General features: G+C 49.3%; 2 long non-coding RNA genes across 3 annotated transcripts in view; both read left to right on the top strand.

Moving 5' to 3' along the window:
* Positions 1–17,674, top strand: part of LOC111559449 — a 29,856-nt gene that overhangs the window by 7,771 nt on the left and 4,411 nt on the right. For both annotated transcript variants that reach the window (XR_002740363.2, XR_006588522.1), the window contains exons 2-3: positions 13,383–13,502; positions 14,830–15,003. This is a non-coding gene — a long non-coding RNA (uncharacterized LOC111559449). The remainder of the gene's footprint in view (positions 1–13,382; positions 13,503–14,829; positions 15,004–17,674) is intronic.
* LOC123381472 lies at positions 960–6,910 on the top strand. The gene is made up of 2 exons (XR_006588486.1): positions 960–1,714; positions 5,657–6,910. It is a non-coding gene; the product is annotated as an uncharacterized LOC123381472 (long non-coding RNA).

Below are 17,674 nucleotides of genomic sequence, written 5' to 3'. Positions count from 1 at the left end.
AGCCCGGGCTCCAAGTTGCATCAGCCAAAAGAAACTTCATTTCCCAAGCTTCCCCGGGACGAAACTACCCACAACCCTAACCATCACCGAGCAGAGAGCCTACCACCAGCCTGTATGCAAATAAGACTCAAAATAGCATAAAAGACCTGTGACCCCGTTTATCGGGGCTCTCCCGCTTTCCAACACTGGGGAGCCCTGGTGCACCAGTAAAGACTCTCTGCCGACGTCGGAGTGCCGTGTGGTTCTTTGCGCCAACTCTCATTCCATAGGGCCTAGGAGCTTGGCTCCTAACATTTGGTGCGTTGGCCGGGAAGCGAGGGAAGGCAGGAGAACCCCGGCCCCGTCGGTAGATGACTCTCCGGCCCGGGCCACTGACGGACTGACTGAAGACAGACTTCTGTGCCTTTGTCTACACACAGGTATTGTGTTCTATGTTTTGTCTCTGAACTGTGAATTCTGAGGCCGGCCGGCCACCTCAGTAGGAGTGTTGAAGGAGGACAGACGTGTCCTGAACCTTCACACCCCGGCCCCGAGGGACGCCTCGGTGGTGCTTGTAGAGGAGAACTGACAAGTTCGTCAGACGCCCCAAATCCGAAGGCAGGCCTCCCCTGCCATCTGAATCTGAATACCTGGCCGCGGCTCCTTGGTTGTTGTCTAGTCTGTGTTGTCTGGTCTGTATCGACATTGTAGTCATATTCGTGTGTGTGTGTGTAAGTGTGCGTGTGTGGACGCGTGGACAGGACGACACAGCCATGGGACAGACACTGACTACTCCTCTATCTTTGACTCTGACTCATTTCTCGGACGTCCAGGCAAGAGCTCGCAATCTATCCGTTGAGGTTCGAAAAGGTCGATGGCGAACTTTTTGTTCATCGGAGTGGCCCACCCTATCTGTAGGGTGGCCCCGGGACGGGACTTTTGACCTCTTTGTTATATTACAGGTTAAGACGAAGGTAATGGATCCCGGACCACAAGGTCATCCAGATCAAGTAGCCTATATCCTCACTTGGGAGGATCTCATTCGGAATCCTCCGGCATGGATGAAACACTTCCTCCCTTCCTGCCCCCTATCTCAGTCTACCCTCCTTCCCCTGAAAACCTCCAAAAACCGAGCCTCAACCCAAACTCCAGATCCGCCCAAACCGGTTTTTCCCGATGAGTCCCAAAGGGACCCCCTCCTCCTAGACGCTTTGTCTTCGCCGCCCCACGCCCCCGAAGAGACTTCACCGCCCCACAACCCCCTCTTACTGCCTCCACCCTATAATCCGCCCCTGGCCCCCGCCTTGACCCCGGTGGCCCCTACTTCCCCTCCTGCCTCCAGTTCCTCCTCCCCCTCCCCAATTTCTTCCCCCGCCTCCGTCTCCGGCGATCAGACGACCCGAACGGCCCTCCCACTTGGCAATCTTCCCTGTTTCCTCTCCGGACTGTCAACCGGACTATCCAGTATTGGCCATTTTCTGCATCTGATCTTTACAACTGGAAAACTCATAACCCTTCCTTTTCCCAAGAACCCCAGGCCCTAACCTCACTGATAGAATCTATCCTCCTCACACACCAGCCCACCTGGGACGACTGCCAGCAGCTCCTACAGGTCCTTTTGACTACAGAGGAAAGGCAACAAGTTCTCCTGGAGGCTTTCCAACCCAGCTCCCCAACGAAATAGATGAGGGGTTTCCCCTCACCCGCCCGGACTGGGACTATGAAACGGCTCCAGGTAGGGAGAGTCTCCGAATCTATCGCCAGGCTCTGTTGGCGGGTCTCAAGGGGGCAGGGAAACAGCCCACCAATTTGGCCAAGGTAAGGACCATAATTCAAGGAAAAGAGGAAAGCCCCGCAGCCTTTATGGAACGGCTTCTAGAGGGGTTTCGGATGTATACTCCATTTAACCCCGAGGCTCCAGAACATAAGGCTACCGTGGCCATGTCGTTCATAGATCAGGCAGCATCTGATATAAAAGGAAAGCTCCAACGGCTAGATGGGATTCAAACCTATGGGTTGCAGGAACTAGTTAGGGAGGCAGAAAAGGTATATAACAAGAGGGAAACTCCAGAAGAAAAGGAGGCTAGGCTAGCAAAAGAGCAGGAAGCACGGGAGGAACGAAGAGATCGAAAGAGAGATAAACATCTAACAAAAATCCTGGCAGCTGTAGTGACAGAAAATAGAACAGGAAAGTCAGGGGAAACGAAGAGGCGGCCCAAAATAGAAAAAGACCAATGTGCCTATTGCAAAGAGCGCGGGCACTGGATCAAAGACTGCCCTAAGCGCCCTAGAGACTCAAAGAAATCTACCCCCGTACTCACCTTGGGCGAAGAGAGCGAGTAGGGACGTCAGGGCTCTGGAGCCCCCCCCCGAGCCCCGGCTAACTTTATCTGTAGGGGGGCATCCCACCACCTTCCTGGTGGACACAGGAGCTCAGCACTCGGTCCTAACCAAGGCAAACGGGCCTCTGTCCTCTCGTACCTCTTGGGTTCAAGGAGCGACAGGAAGAAAAATTCACAAATGGACTAACTACCGTACGGTTGATTTAGGGCAAGGGACAGTGACACACTCTTTTCTGGTAGTACCCGAATGCCCATACCCCCTTTTAGGACGAGACCTCCTAACCAAGCTTGGAGTTCAGATCCACTTCTCCAAAGCGGGGGCCCAAGTGCTAAACCGGGATGGCCAGCCTATCCAAGTCTTAACTGTGTCCTTACAAGACGAACACAGACTTTTTGAAACCCCGGTCACCACTAACCTCCTCGAAGCCTGGCTGCAGGACTTTCCCCAGGCCTGGGCCGAAACGGGAGGGCTTGGTCGAGCCAAATGCCAGGCCCCAATCATAATTGACCTAAAGCCCACGGCAATGCCTGTATCTATCAGGCAGTATCCCATGAGCAAGGAGGCTCATATGGGCATTCAGCCACACATTACCAGATTTCTAGAGCTTGGGGTCCTGCGACCTTGCCGCTCACCTTGGAATACCCCTCTCTTACCAGTGAAAAAACCTGGTACTCGGGACTACAGGCCTGTCCAAGACTTAAGGGAGGTCAACAAAAGGACTATGGATATCCATCCTACGGTCCCCAATCCCTATAACTTGCTCAGCACCCTGAGCCCAGACCGTACCTGGTACACAGTACTGGACCTAAAAGATGCATTCTTTTGCTTACCCTTGGCCCCCCAGAGCCAGGAACTGTTTGCTTTCGAATGGAGGGACCCTAAAAGAGGAATCTCAGGCCAATTAACCTGGACCCGCTTACCCCAAGGGTTTAAAAACTCCCCCACTCTCTTTGATGAGGCTCTTCACAGGGACCTAACTGACTTCCGGACTCAACATCCAGAAGTAACTCTACTCCAATATGTGGATGACCTTCTTCTGGCCGCCCCCACAAAAGAAGCCTGCATACTAGGTACCAGACATCTGCTCCGGGAATTAGGAGAAAAAGGATAACGGGCATCCGCCAAGAAGGCCCAGATTTGCCAAACCAAGGTAACCTACCTGGGGTACATACTGAGTGAGGGGAAAAGATGGCTCACCCCTGGGCGAATAGAAACTGTGGCTCGCATTCCGCCGCCCCAGAACCCCAGAGAGGTACGTGAATTCCTGGGAACTGCTGGGTTCTGTCGCTTATGGATACCTGGGTTCGCTGAGCTAGCCGCCCCCCTCTATGCCCTCACGAAAGAGAGTGCACCCTTCACCTGGCAGGAAAAACATCAGTCAGCCTTTGAGGCCCTAAAAGAGGCCCTCCTTTCCGCCCCGGCTCTCGGGTTGCCAGACACCTCCAAGCCCTTTACCCTCTTCATAGACGAGAAACAAGGAATTGCCAAAGGAGTTCTAACCCAAAAACTAGGGCCCTGGAAGAGACCAGTAGCATACCTGTCCAAAAAGTTGGACCCTGTGGCAGCGGGGTGGCCCCCATGTCTTCGTATCATGGCAGCCACTGCTATGCTGGTCAAGGACTCTGCCAAATTAACCCTTGGACAGCCACTAACTGTTATCACCCCGCATGCTTTAGAGGCCGTAGTGCGGCAGCCACCGGACCGATGGATAACCAACGCACGCCTAACTCACTACCAGGCCCTCCTACTGGACACAGACCGCATCCAATTTGGACCTCCGGTTACCTTGAACCCTGCCACGTTGCTACCGGCACCGGAAGACCAACAGAGCGCACACGATTGCCGGCAAGTACTGGCTGAGACCCATGGGACACGGGAAGATCTTAAAGATCAAGAGCTCCCAGATGCGGATCACTCTTGGTATACGGACGGGAGCAGTTACATCGACTCAGGTACCCGGAGGGCGGGAGCGGCGGTAGTAGATGGCCACCACATCATATGGGCACAATCACTACCTCCTGGCACGTCTGCACAAAAGGCCGAGCTGATAGCGCTCACCAAGGCCCTAGAATTATCCGAAGGGAAAAAGGCTAACATATACACAGATAGCCGATATGCCTTTGCAACGGCTCATACACATGGGAGTATTTATGAAAGAAGGGGCCTACTAACCTCAGAAGGAAAAGAAATTAAAAACAAAGCTGAAATCATTGCATTATTAAAGGCCCTTTTTCTTCCCCGAAAAGTAGCCATAATTCATTGCCCCGGGCATCAGAAAGGACAAGACCCAATTGCAACAGGAAATAGACAGGCAGACCAAGTAGCCAGGCAAGTCGCTGTGGCAGAAACGTTGACTTTGACCACAAAACTTGAAGAAACCAATCTTACGACCAACAAATATGCTTACACCCCAGAAGACCAGGAAGAGGCAAAGGCCATAGGGGCTATACTGAATCAGGACACTAAAGACTGGGAAAAAGAAGGAAAGATAGTCCTTCCCCGAAAGGAAGCCCTGGCAATGATCCAACAAATGCACGCCTGGACACATTTAAGTAATCAGAAGCTGAAGTTACTGATTAAAAAAACTGACTTCTTAATCCCTAAGGCAGGCACCCTCATAGAACAGGTAACCTCCGCCTGTAAGGTCTGTCAACAGGTAAACGCTGGGGCTACCCGAGTGCCGGAAGGAAAACGGACTCGTGGTAACCGCCCAGGAGTCTATTGGGAAATAGACTTTACTGAAGTAAAGCCTCACCATGCGGGGTATAAGTACCTATTAGTGTTTGTAGACACCTTTTCAGGATGGGTAGAAGCCTACCCCACCCGACAAGAAACGGCACACGTGGTAGCCAAGAAGATTTTAGAAGAAATCTTCCCCAGATTTGGACTTCCCAAGGTAATCGGGTCAGATAACGGGCCGGCCTTCGTTTCCCAGGTAAGTCAGGGGCTCGCCAGGACACTGGGGATTAATTGGAAATTACACTGTGCATATAGGCCCCAGAGCTCAGGACAGGTAAAAAGAATGAATAGAACAATAAAAGAGACCCTTACTAAATTGACCTTAGAGACTGGCTTAAAAGATTGGAGACGCCTCCTATCTCTGGCCTTGTTAAGAGCCAGAAATACACCCAACCGTTTCGGGCTCACCCCATATGAAATCCTTTATGGGGGACCCCCCCCTTTGTCAACCTTGCTCAATTCCTTCTCCCCCTCCGATCCTAAGACTGATTTACAAGCCCGACTAAAAGGGCTGCAAGCGGTGCAGGCCCAAATCTGGACACCCCTGGCCGAACTGTATCGGCCAGGACATCCACAAACTAGCCACCCATTTCAGGTAGGAGACTCCGTGTACGTCCGGCGGCACCGCTCTCAAGGATTGGAGCCTCGTTGGAAGGGACCTTACATCGTCCTGCTGACCACGCCCACCGCCATAAAGGTTGACGGGATTGCCGCCTGGATTCACGCATCGCACGCCAAAGCAGCCCCAAAAACCCCTGGACCAGAAACTCCCAAAACCTGGAAGCTCCACCGTTCGGAGAACCCTCTTAAGATAAGACTCTCCCGTGTCTGACTGCTAATCCACCCTGTCCCTGCACGAACCCAAAATGAAACCCCCAGCGGGAATGGTCTTTCTGTGGGTCCTCACAAGCTTGGGGGCGGGAATTGGAGCTAAAATTGTCAAAGAGGGAAACCCACATCAGGTTTACACCTTGACTTGACCTGTTGATCTTACAAGAAGGCGGGTTATGTGCTGCCCTCAAAGAAGAGTGCTGCTTCTATGCTGATCACACAGGGATAATAAGGGATAGCATGGCCAAGCTGAGGGAGAGACTCAAACAAAGGCAAAAGCTGTTCGAATCTCAGCAAGGCTGGTTTGAGGGGTAGTATAACAAATCCCCCTGGTTTACCACTTTAGTCTCCTCCCTCATGGGCCCCTTAATACTCCTACTATTAATACTGATGTTCGGACCCCGCATCCTTAACCACTTGGTACAGTTCATAAGAGAAAGACTCTCTGTCATCCAGGCCTTGGTTCTAACCCAACAGTACCACCAACTAAGACAATTTGATGCAGAAAGGCCAGATACAATTGAATGAAAGGTTTCATTCGATGCCAAAAGAAAATGGGGGAATGAGAGACCCCTGGTCTAGCTTACTAAAACACCCCCACCCTACCTTCAACTTTGTAAACGCCTCACTCGCAGAGCCTGTACTCCCAATAGTTAACAAACAGGATTTCTGCGGTTAGACATCTGGACACCGGGGGAGCTGTACAGGCTGCTACATAGATAACCGCTTTCCTCTCGCTTCTGTAATCTTGCTTACGCGCCCAACCCTAACCGAAAGGTCCCTAGCCGCTTCGCAGCCCGGGCTCCAAGTTGCATCAGCCAAAAGAAACTTCATTTCCCAAGCTTCCCCGGGACGAAACTACCCACAACCCTAACCATCACCGAGCAGAGAGCCTACCACCAGCCTGTATGCAAATAAGACTCAAAATAGCATAAAAGACCTGTGACCCCGTTTATCGGGGCTCTCCCGCTTTCCAACACTGGGGAGCCCTGGTGCACCAGTAAAGACTCTCTGCCGACGTCGGAGTGCCGTGTGGTTCTTTGCGCCAACTCTCATTCCATAGGGCCTAGGAGCTTGGCTCCTAACAATATCATCCCCTCCCGGTGGTAATTCTTGTTTTTCTTTTCAGAGAATTTGTCCACGAGCATACTTTGTACGTAGTTGCCTCCAACAGCTCCCCCCCCCCCCCATAAAGAATGGCATTTTATCTGTGAGCGCATACATTCTGGACACGGGGTCTGTTTCCAGGGTTTTCCACCTCGGCGCGATCAACATTTTGGGTTGGCTAATTCCTTGTTGTGGGGGCTGTCCTGTTGTTCGTTGTGTGATACTTAGCGTCATCCCTGGTCTCACCCGCCACCAGGTGCAGGGGGTAACCCCACCCCCTCCCAGCTGAGACAGCCAAAAATGCCTCCAGAGGGTGAGGGGTGCGGGACTTAATACGGTTGCCCTAGTTGAGAACCACTGGCCCGTTCTTCCTTATCTGAGGAAAGCAAAGGGTGTGAAGGATGAAATCCCATGTCCAGCCAGGCAGAAAGGAATGTGCCCCAGTGCTGGCGGAGCCAGCCTCTGGGGAAGGCATGCCGACCTCTCCACCTGACCCTCATCGCAAAGCCAGTCGGATGGGCACAGGATCCCCAAATCCAGCTCTGCCCAGATCAGGAACCAATAGCCACTCTGTGGGGAATGTGTGCTGTTCCAGGCATTGGATCTTACCCATAAACCTCTGAGGAAGGTAATCCTATCCATGTTCTACAGGTAGGGAGACTGAGACTCACAGAGGTTAAGTTAACGTGCCCCGTGGCAAGTTGGGGAACTCAAGATTCAAACTCTGAGCAGTAAGGATGGTAAAGCTTACAGCGTACCTCCTACCACCACACAGAAGGGTATCAGGTGTCATCCAGTCCCGCCGGGGAGGAGGCTGAAAGGGAGAGAGGGTCTGGTCTGCCGAGAAACTATCCCTTTTGTTCAATTACTCTTAGGAAGTCAAGGGCCTCGAACTCTGGTTCACTTCACGTCATGACTGATGGAGGGAGTCGATTTGGACATCTCCAATATTCTCCTTAAAATGCACCAGAGCAGGATGGGACAGAAAAACCAGTTGTCTGCTCGAAGCCCAAGGGAAACATAGAGAGCGGAAAGTTAAGGCTTTAGAATCAGGGGCCGACGTGGGCAGCCCTGAACCCCTTGGCCATGCAAACTTGAGCAGCCCCAGAAACACTGCGAATGAATGTCATTTCTCACACTAGGTTTGCCTTGTGTTTCTTCCTTCCCGGAGGACAGGAGAGAGGAGGAGAGAGACGTGACTAGGCCACAGTTGTGGGGCTCCGGAACCACACCAGCCGCTGGGCCAGGCAGGGATTTGCCGACCGCAGCCCCGTGTTGGGAGATGTGGGGCATAAAGCCGAGGGTGGGGTTGGCTCGCTCCCGGCATCAGACAAAGTCTTTAGAATCTGTGTTTCAAGAGAAGAGGTGAGGTTGATTACAGTCCAGGGAAGCTTTCGAAGAAAGAACTGGGGTGTTTAATGGGGAAATTCTACTGTTTCTGCTGTGCGTTGGGTGCTGAGACGTCTGCACTGAATCCTCATAAAATCTCTAATGAAATATGTATGTTTCACATTATTGCATCGTGGAGTCGGGTCAGCCACCGGAGACGGGTCAGAGTGCTAAGGTCTAGACCGCTCAGGGTGGGTAAGAGGAGTGAACGGAGGCAGCCCACGCGGGGCCGGTCCATCCAGTCGCTGTTACGACGGTAACATCTTATAGGAGAGCATGTTAGAACACATCAGGAGAATAGTTGAGACAGAATCACCAGGGGCTTCCGGTGGACCCCACGCACTATACTCACTGGCAGCCGATCCTTGTCACAACCTTATGAGGCAGGCGATTACTTTTGTCATTTAACAGTTACAGGAACTCAAGCTCAGAGGTTACGCAACTTTCCTGAAATGATGCAGTGGTAAGTAGCGAGCAGAGATGTTAATCCATCTGGGATGGGCTGCAAGCCGGCGCCCTTGTCTACGCCATCATGCTGAGGAAGAAGAGTAGGACTGGAAATTTCCTTTGTTCTTCGATTTCTTCCCTAGGCAGAGGTGTCCTGGATACTGAGGCACCGACACGAGGGTCCCTACAGGAGCTCCACACCTGCCAAGCCCCAGCCTCACTTTGTGGGAAACGGGGCAGGCCCCCATCAGCCTGTATCGGTGAAGTTTCTTGTAATTCTTACACCTGTCCTTAACGCCTCTGCCCTGAAGTCCCGGCAGACACACGACTGAACTCATGCCCCGTGAATCTCAGGTACCTACGTAATTCTTCTAAAGAGAAAAAAATCAGGGGTAGGGACAGCTAGATCAGTCCCCTCAGGTGAAATCGGTTTGGGGAGCTACATAAGGATAAGCCCATCGATTTCGCCAGTTCCCAGCCTTTTGGCCAGTTTGCTTTCATTGACCATGCCTTGGCGTACAACGGATATTTCCTAACAGCTGACCTTGTTCCCTGTCAGCTGTTAGTTGCATATAATTGCACATCAACCACTGGCACTGTGGAAAAGCTAGTTATATCACCTTTAGTTACTCTTTGGAGGTTAAAAGAAGCACATCGAAGAGAAGCAAAGAAGAAACCAGGGCCCTTTCCAACTGGGTTTGGAGACACAAGATCCGGGGTGAGGCAGAAGGAGCCCACAGGGCCAGGCCAGGACCCAGTGGACCAGAAAGAAATTGGCGAAGCTGAGAGCAAGAATCTGATGAGACTAAAAATACACAGAACTATGAGACCCTGTTCCAGCCTTCATGGAGCCTTACAGAGCTCATGCACTCAGAAAAAGAAAACTCACAAAAATCTGTCAACAACTCTTTGAATTCAAAAGAGGAGAGAGAGCCTTCACATTCATTCATTCATGTATGCCAACATGCGTGTGTATTTGAAGGCAATGTAGATAATAGAAGACCATATACAAATACGTATAAACATTTGTATATGGTCTTCTATGTGCTACAACTTTTCCAGGTGCTTGGGATAAAACAATGGACAATATGGGATAAAACAATGGACAATATAAACAAAAAAAAAAAAAGCAAAAAACAAAAAACCTTGCTCATGTGGCAATCACATTATATCTCTATCTGTATTTCTGTATATGTATATACAGAATGCATATATGCATGTATTTATCAAATCTCATCCACTTGAGACCATACTGGTGACTAATAAAGCACTGATGAATCACTGTTCTTTAAAGAATAGATGATAAACATCAATGTTTTTTATTTTAATTTTTTTAATGTTTACTTCGAGAGAGAGCACAAGAGGGGGGAGGGACAGAGAGAGAGGGAGACACAGAATCAGAAGCAGGCTCCAGGCTCGGAGCTGTCAGCACAGAGCCCGACACGGGGCTCGAATTCATGGATTGTGGGATCATGACCTGAGCTGAAGTCAGACGCCCAACCAACTGAACCACCCAGGTGCCCCAAACATCAACGTTTTAACTGACTTTGCAAATTACATTGCAAAATGCAAAAGTGCCTGCTCCTTATAGGTTATTATCTTGTTTATACTACCAATTGATTTAGCCACCTCTTTGTGAAGAAATTACACGGTGGAAGGTACATTTCAGTAAATCAGAGATTTGAATGACCGAGTTTTTACTGCCGCCATTTTCAGCAGAGCAGGGTGGGGCTTTGGGATTTGCTGAGTTTGGACCAGATTTTGGGAAAGCACAGATTGCCTCAAGGTGTTGACATTCTTTAAATAGAAGAAGATATGTACGGGAATGACTCATCCACTCAGTGAAAGCTTTTTTTATGGAAGTTAATCTAGTTTCCTATTTAAAGACTTGGAAGAGAGTCCACTGCAGTTTGAAAGGCAAACTTCTGCCATTTAACAACCACGCTTCCTTTCCTCCCACTTTCGCATCCCTATCTTATTACTAAGAAGCAACAGCACTGGACTGTAATATTAATGTTAGGACACAGAGCATTTTCCAAGATGCTTTGCAAACACCGACCTTGAGGGCCTCTCACTCATTGCTGATGGGAGTACAGATGGTGCAGCCACTTTGGAAGTTTCTTACAAAACTAAACATACTCTTACCGTACGATCCAGTAGTCACACTCCTTGGTTTTTACCTAAAGGAGTCAAAAACTTCTGTCCACACAAAAACCTTGCGCACGGTTGTTATGGCAGCCTTATGCAGAGTTGCCAAAACTCGGAAGCCACTAAAACGTCCTTCAGGAGGTGAATGGACTATCGAGCCATGAAAAGACACGGAGGAAACTTAAGTGCCTATCACTAAGTGAAAGAAGCCGATCCGAAAAGGCTACATGCTGTATGATTACAACTATATGAGATGCTGAAAGAGACAAAACTGTGGAGACAGTGAAAAGATCAGTGATTGCCAGGGGTGGGAGAGTGGGGGTGGGGAGGGATGAACAGGCAGAGCACACATGATTTTAGGGAAGTGAAAATACTCACAGGGTGCTATCATGGTGCATACGTGTCATTATACATTTGCCCCAAACCGTAGAACGTGCAACACCGAGAGTGAACACTAATGTGAACCATGGACTTTGGGTGATAATGATGTGTGAGTGTAAGTTCATCAGTTTTTATAGGTGCATCAATTACAACACATGTAGCACTCTGGCAGGGGATGTTGATAGCTGTACAAATGTGGGGGGAGGAAATCTCTGTGCTTTCTGCTCAATTTTGTTGGGAACTTAAAACTGGTGTTAAAAATGAGGTTTATTGGGGCGCTGTCTCTCAAAAATTGACTCTGTCTCAAAAATAAACACTTAAAAAATTAAAAAAAATTTTAAATAAGGTTTATTAATTTTTTTTTAAAAAAAGCTTTAAAAAGCTATGTGTTTAGGGGCGCCTGAGTGGCTCAGTCGGCTGAGCCTCTGACTTCCACTCAGGTCATGATCTCGTGGTTTGTGGGTTCGAGCCCCACGTCGGGCTCTGGGCTGACAGCTCAGAGCCGGGAGCCTGCTTCGGATTCTGTGTCTCCCTCTCTCTCTGCCCCTCCCCTGCTCGTGCTCTGTCTCTCAAAAGTGAATAAACGTGAAAAAAATTTTGAAAAAATGAAATTATGTGTCTAATGAACTAGAATCTGATCGTACAAATATTACCAACTAGATAGGTCTGTTCCTAACCCGTCCTGGTGACTGATAACAGATTTGTACAGAAATGTTTGTGGGCGAGGCCTGCAGCTGGCTCCCTGAACAGGAGTGTCTTTTTTTGCCTTGAGCAAGATTTGCTGGTGCCGCCGTGGTCCCCTCTGGTTTTCGGCCCTGAAAGCAGCATTGTGTAAGTTCAGCCTCCGTGCCCGCTGGCAATTTTCACTAATTGTTTACAGTGCTCTAATTTTTACACTCTCTTTAAAGGATCTTTGTGTGTGCTGATTGCAGAAGGTAATATTTCGGGCATCAGTAACCATGGTAATGAATCATTCTCCTCTCAGAATTGGTGCCAGCTGCACTGGCGTCTGGATGGTAGCACCCCGGTGTTTTGCTAATGAGCGACTTTTCATTTGCTGTAGGAGGACGGTCCCACTTCTTCGCACGTTTTGCTTGTGTTTTGTTAAAGGCTCTTCCTTGAGAACAACGTTAGAAAAAGTAAATCCCATTTGGTAAAACCTGGATCTCAAAAGGAAGGCATTCCCAGTCCCAGAAAGCAAGAGCGTGCAGAATGAAAGCCTTTGAAGGTTCTATGGGGAGGCCATTCCCGCTCCAGGCTGCGGTGCCACTCCCCCTGCCCCCTCCCCCATCGGCAAGCATCGATCTGTCCCTTTTGGGCATGCACAGAGAGCTTTCCATCAGCATTCTCCTTTGACTACTGGAGAAAGGAGTTTAAATATTTCAAAGATTTATGTTATGAATAATTTAAGAGAAATAAAGAAAACTCCTAAACTCTCTTTGAATTGTGTAATGGGAGCTTTGGAAGATGTTAGCATTTTGCCTTATCAGATTAAACTGGTTTTTTGTGGTTTTTTTTTTTGTGTGTGTGTGAGAAGATTGAAGTGGAAATGTAAGCTATTGTCACCCTTTATTTCACTGACTAATGATGATTCTAGAAGAGACAGCTTCTTAACCTTGCAAGAGATAAGAGCCTGCAGTAATGGACCCTCTTTCCATCTACTATATGTGCTGTTTAAACGAGCAGTTCACAGGACACCCTCACCAGCTTTTCAAAGATTTGAATCCCAGGCCTCTGCTAATTCTAGCCTGGACGGCATTTTGACGAGAGCTAAGGAAAACTGATATCCAAAAAACCTGCTGAGTTTTCTTCCTTCCTGGTCATTCAGCTATGGACACCCGATCATACGATTCTGGTGCGGATACTGCCTTTTATGCTGAACCTTCACCAGCAGTGTTAGGTCGGTGACAGGCGAGTGCGGGGTCCTGTCCACACTTTCATACGTGCTTTCCGTGTGTTAGCTTATTTTATCCTTATGGTGATTCTATGATGTAGACATTATTACTTCCATTTTACAGATGAAGAGGGAGGCACAAAGAGGCTGTGTAACGGGTCCAAAGCTCCCTGGATGGTAAATGGCAGGGCCAGGATTCACCTCCAGGAAGTCTGCGTGTAGATCTCTTGATATTTATATATCGGTAAGTCCTTATATCCATTGAAACACTCTAACATGCAAGAAAGCACACAGGAAATCTCATTTTTAGTTTTATTTTTTATGTTATTTTTTAAAGCTTATTTGGAGAGAAAGAGAGAGTGTGTGAGAGTGGGGAAGGGGCAGAGAGAGAGGGAGAGAGAGATGGAATCCCAAGCAGGCTCCGAGTTGTCAGTACAGAGCCCGATATGGGGCTTGAACTCACAAACCGTGAGATCACGACCTGAGTTGAAGTTGGATGCTTTTTTTTTTTTTAATTTTTTTAACATGTATTCATTTTTGAGAGACAGAGTGCAAGTGGGGGAGGAGCAGACAGAGAGGGAGACACAGAATCCGAAGCCGGCTCCAGGCTCTGAGCTGTCAGCACAGAGCCTGACATGGGGCTCGAACCCATGAACTGTGAGATCATGACCTGGGCTGAAGTCAGATGAAGTCGGATGCTTAACCAACTGAGTCACCCAGGTGCCCCAAGAGGGCTCAGTTTTAAATCTCAGCTCTGCCACTGGCCATTTGTCCCATATAAGTTTCTTTCTCTTGCTGCATCTCAGGTTCCCCATGAAATGGAAATAGTAGCTCCTGGTTCACAGGGTTCTGAGACGATCGCATGAGATTAAGCATCTGTCCGAAAGCTTTTTAGATACTCAGGAGGTGCTGTGCAAGTGAGCGTATGAAGATGAAGATTTGGGGCGCCTGGGGGGCTCAGTCGGTTAAGTGTCCGACTTCAGCTCAGGTCATGATCTCACGGTTGGTGGGTTCGAGCCCCGCGTCGGGCTCTGCGCCGACAGCTCGGAGCCTGGAGCCTGCTTCTTCGGATTCTGTGTCTCCTCCTCTCTCTCCCCGCCCCCCCCCCCTTGCGCTCTGTTTCTCTTTCTCAAAAATGAATAAACGTTACAAAAAAATTTTTTTTAAAAGGATGCAACTAAGTGGCATAAATGGTACCAAATACACAGTTCAAAGATATGCTTAAGAGAGAGGGAACCGCAAAAGGCAGACAGAGAAGGAGAATCTGAGACCAAGAGAAATGATAGGATTTCAAGTTTAAGGCCCAGTTAAAGTCTAAGTGTCCAAATACAGGAGGTTCGGTTTTCTTCCTTCCAGAAATGATACCCTGACTCTGACTTTTTCCCTTTGGATATTTTCCCAGTAGAAAAAGCAAGGTGTAGGCATATTTAATATACTTACAGAATTCCCTCCAGCGGACCGAAATAATCACTTGTGTTAACGTGGGGATTTGTTTTTTGAACTTAGGCAAAAACTCAGTGAACTGAGTCACCAATCTTGTTAAATCTTGTCTTATTGCAACTGTATTCCAGAACCCAACTGACAGGTGGGAAATACGGAGGCTTTGGTCCGGCCAACGGCGAGTCACGGTGCAATCGGCTTCCCTGGTAACGCAGACAGAGCACGGCCATATTCCCTTAAAACGTCGACCGTGGTATTGCACCCACGTGTCATGAATACTCATGCTTCTGAGCAGCACAGGACAGGTAAGGACACGTTCGCTGGCACACTGGTGAGGGTGGGGAACAGAACAGCCCTCCTGGCAGTGAAGCGTTTTCTCGCGCATTCATCCCGCTTCTAAACCTGCGAACCTCTTGGAAGGGATCCACCAACGCACGTTCGAAGGGACAGATGGTGAATGAAGGGGAGCATGTTACGGGAGAAGATGAATTCACTTATTAAGAAATCAGCTCCTTGATAGAACATGGCACGTTTCCACAGACGACCGCATGGGCTTTGACTCAAAGGCGACAGGGCTTTCCCAACAGCTTGCTCCTAAGTAAGGATCTGTGTTTGAATCACCCTGATCTGCAGTCATTTCGCAAAAGCCTCCCCTGCGAAGTCTAGGATTCCCCGCGTTGATTCCTCTGCTCTCCCCTCCTCGGCCATTCCTCTGGAGCCCTGCTCCCCTCTCCTCTCCATTTGGCTCCTGCCCAAGGTGCCCAGGCCGAGAAGCATCAACGACAGCTCCTCCATCCCGATGCGTGGCACTAGGCTCAAGGAACAACCCAGATGCCTGATGGAGACACACATTCTCACGGCGCTCACATTTGGAGGCGGGGACAAAAGGGGAGACTGAGTGTGTACAAATGAAGCAGGCCAGGGAGCCGTGGGTACCGCGGCCATCTGGAGCGAGCAGTGTGAATATGCAGATTTTTGTATGAAAATGTCTGAGTTTTAAAACACTTATGGTGAAGCAAAACACACTGAATTCAGCCTGGAGCCTGCCAATTTGTACATGACAGTGACAGGTGGGAGGGCACGAAGCCGGAGGATGAAATGGCCCGGGACGCACCAGCGTCTTCCCCTTATTCCTCCTTGGAACAGCAGAGTTAGGATGTGATCCTTTTTTTCTTTTCTTTTCTTTTCTTTCTTTCTTTCTTTCTTTCTTTCTTTCTTTCTTTTTTTTTTTACATTTTATTTATTTTTGAGAGAGACAGAGACAGAGCCCAAGTGGGGGAGGGGCAGAGAGAGAAGGAGACACAGAATCTGAAGCAGGCTCCAGGCTCCAGGCTCCGAGCTGTCAGCACAGAACCTGACGCGGGGCTTGAACCCATGAACCGTGAGATCATAACCTGAGCCGAAGTTGGATGCTCAACCGACTGAGCCACCCAGGCAACCCCCCTTCCCCCCCAAAAAAACCATTAATGAATGTTAGCAAAGTTTATCTCTAGGTAGTGAGCTTTAAAAATTTATTTTTATTTTTTTACCTGTATTTATTTTTGAGAGACAGAGTGTGAATGGGGGAGGAGCAGAGAGAGAGAGAGGGAGACACAGAATCCGAAGCAGGCTTCAGGCTCCAAGCTGTCAGCACAGAGCCCGACCTGGGGCTCGAACTCACAAACCCTCAGATCATGATCTGAACCGAAGTCGGACACTTAACTGACTTAGCCACCCAGGCGCCTCCTTTTTTTCTTTTTCAAAAAGTTTATGTATTTATTTAGAGAGAGAGAGAGAGAGAGTACATGCATGCAGGGGAGGGGCAGAGAGAAAGGGAGAGTCCCCAGCAGGCTCTGCACTGTCAGCACAGAGCCCGAGGCTGAGCTGTATCTCACAAGGGTGAGATCATGACCTGAGTCATATCGAGGGTTGGTCCTAAACCGACTGAGACACCCGGGCACCCCAGGATGGTTATCTTAAACAAACAGACAAAACCCTCCAAGGGAAACAGTAAGAACAAGAAGCTGATAGAAGCAGCTTAAGATCCTACGAGGCATAAGAGCAAGGCCATAAAAAGCTACAGAGGCAGGGGTGGCACCGCCTGGGTTTACAGCCTGGTTCTGGGGCTCCCGGGCAGCTCAGTGGTTAAGCCTCCCACTCCTGATTTCGGCCCAGGTCATGATCTTGCAGTTGGTGAGTTGAACCCCCCCTCGGGCTCCATGAAGGCAGTGCAGAGCCTGCTTGGGATTCTCTCTCTCTCTCTTTCTCTCTCTCTCTCTCTCTCTCTCTCCCCCCCGCCCCCCTCTCTCTGCTCTCCCCTGCTTGCGCATACATTCAAGCACAACCTCTCTCTCCCTCTCCCTCCCTCTCTCTCTCTCTCTCAAAGTAAAGAAATAAACTTAAAAAAATAATAAAGCCTATTTCTGGGGCTTGCTAGATGTATGGGCTTGGGAGAGGCACTTCCTCTCAATGCCTCAGTTTTCTCACCTGTGCAATGGGAGAATATTAGTCACCACTCTGTGGGTTGTGGGGATGAAGTTAGTTGCTGCACGTAAACTGCCTGGAAGTGTGTCTGGTACTAATAAGTGTTATAGCTATTATTACAGTTAAGGCAGATGATTTCAGACTGTCAGGGTCTCAGAAAATGCAGTGAAGAGGTTTCCTAGACAAGAGATGGCTTCACCCTCCAGACTGTCCTTTATAGCAATCTTTACATGTTCTGTCTCCTCCAGCCCTTGTCTCTACCCTCTATCTTCTTTCCAGCTGTGTCCTAGATTATAGCTTCTTTCCAGACCTAGACTTTCCAAATCTATCTTGGGCTCTATCTTTTCGGATCTAGACCAGCACTGCAGAAGCTGTTACGAGCACGTGAATCACCTGGAGATGTTGCTACAAATGTACATTCTGGGGCGCCTGGGTAGCTCAGTGGGTTAAGCTTCCGACTTCTGCTCGGGTCAGGATCTCGCAGTTTGTGGGTTCGAGCCCCGCATTGGGCTC

The sequence above is a fragment of the Felis catus genome, chromosome A1 (genome assembly GCF_018350175.1).
Source record: "Felis catus isolate Fca126 chromosome A1, F.catus_Fca126_mat1.0, whole genome shotgun sequence".
NCBI classification, from domain to species: Eukaryota; Metazoa; Chordata; class Mammalia; order Carnivora; family Felidae; genus Felis; species Felis catus.
This window is presented reverse-complemented; position numbering and strand designations above follow the sequence as displayed.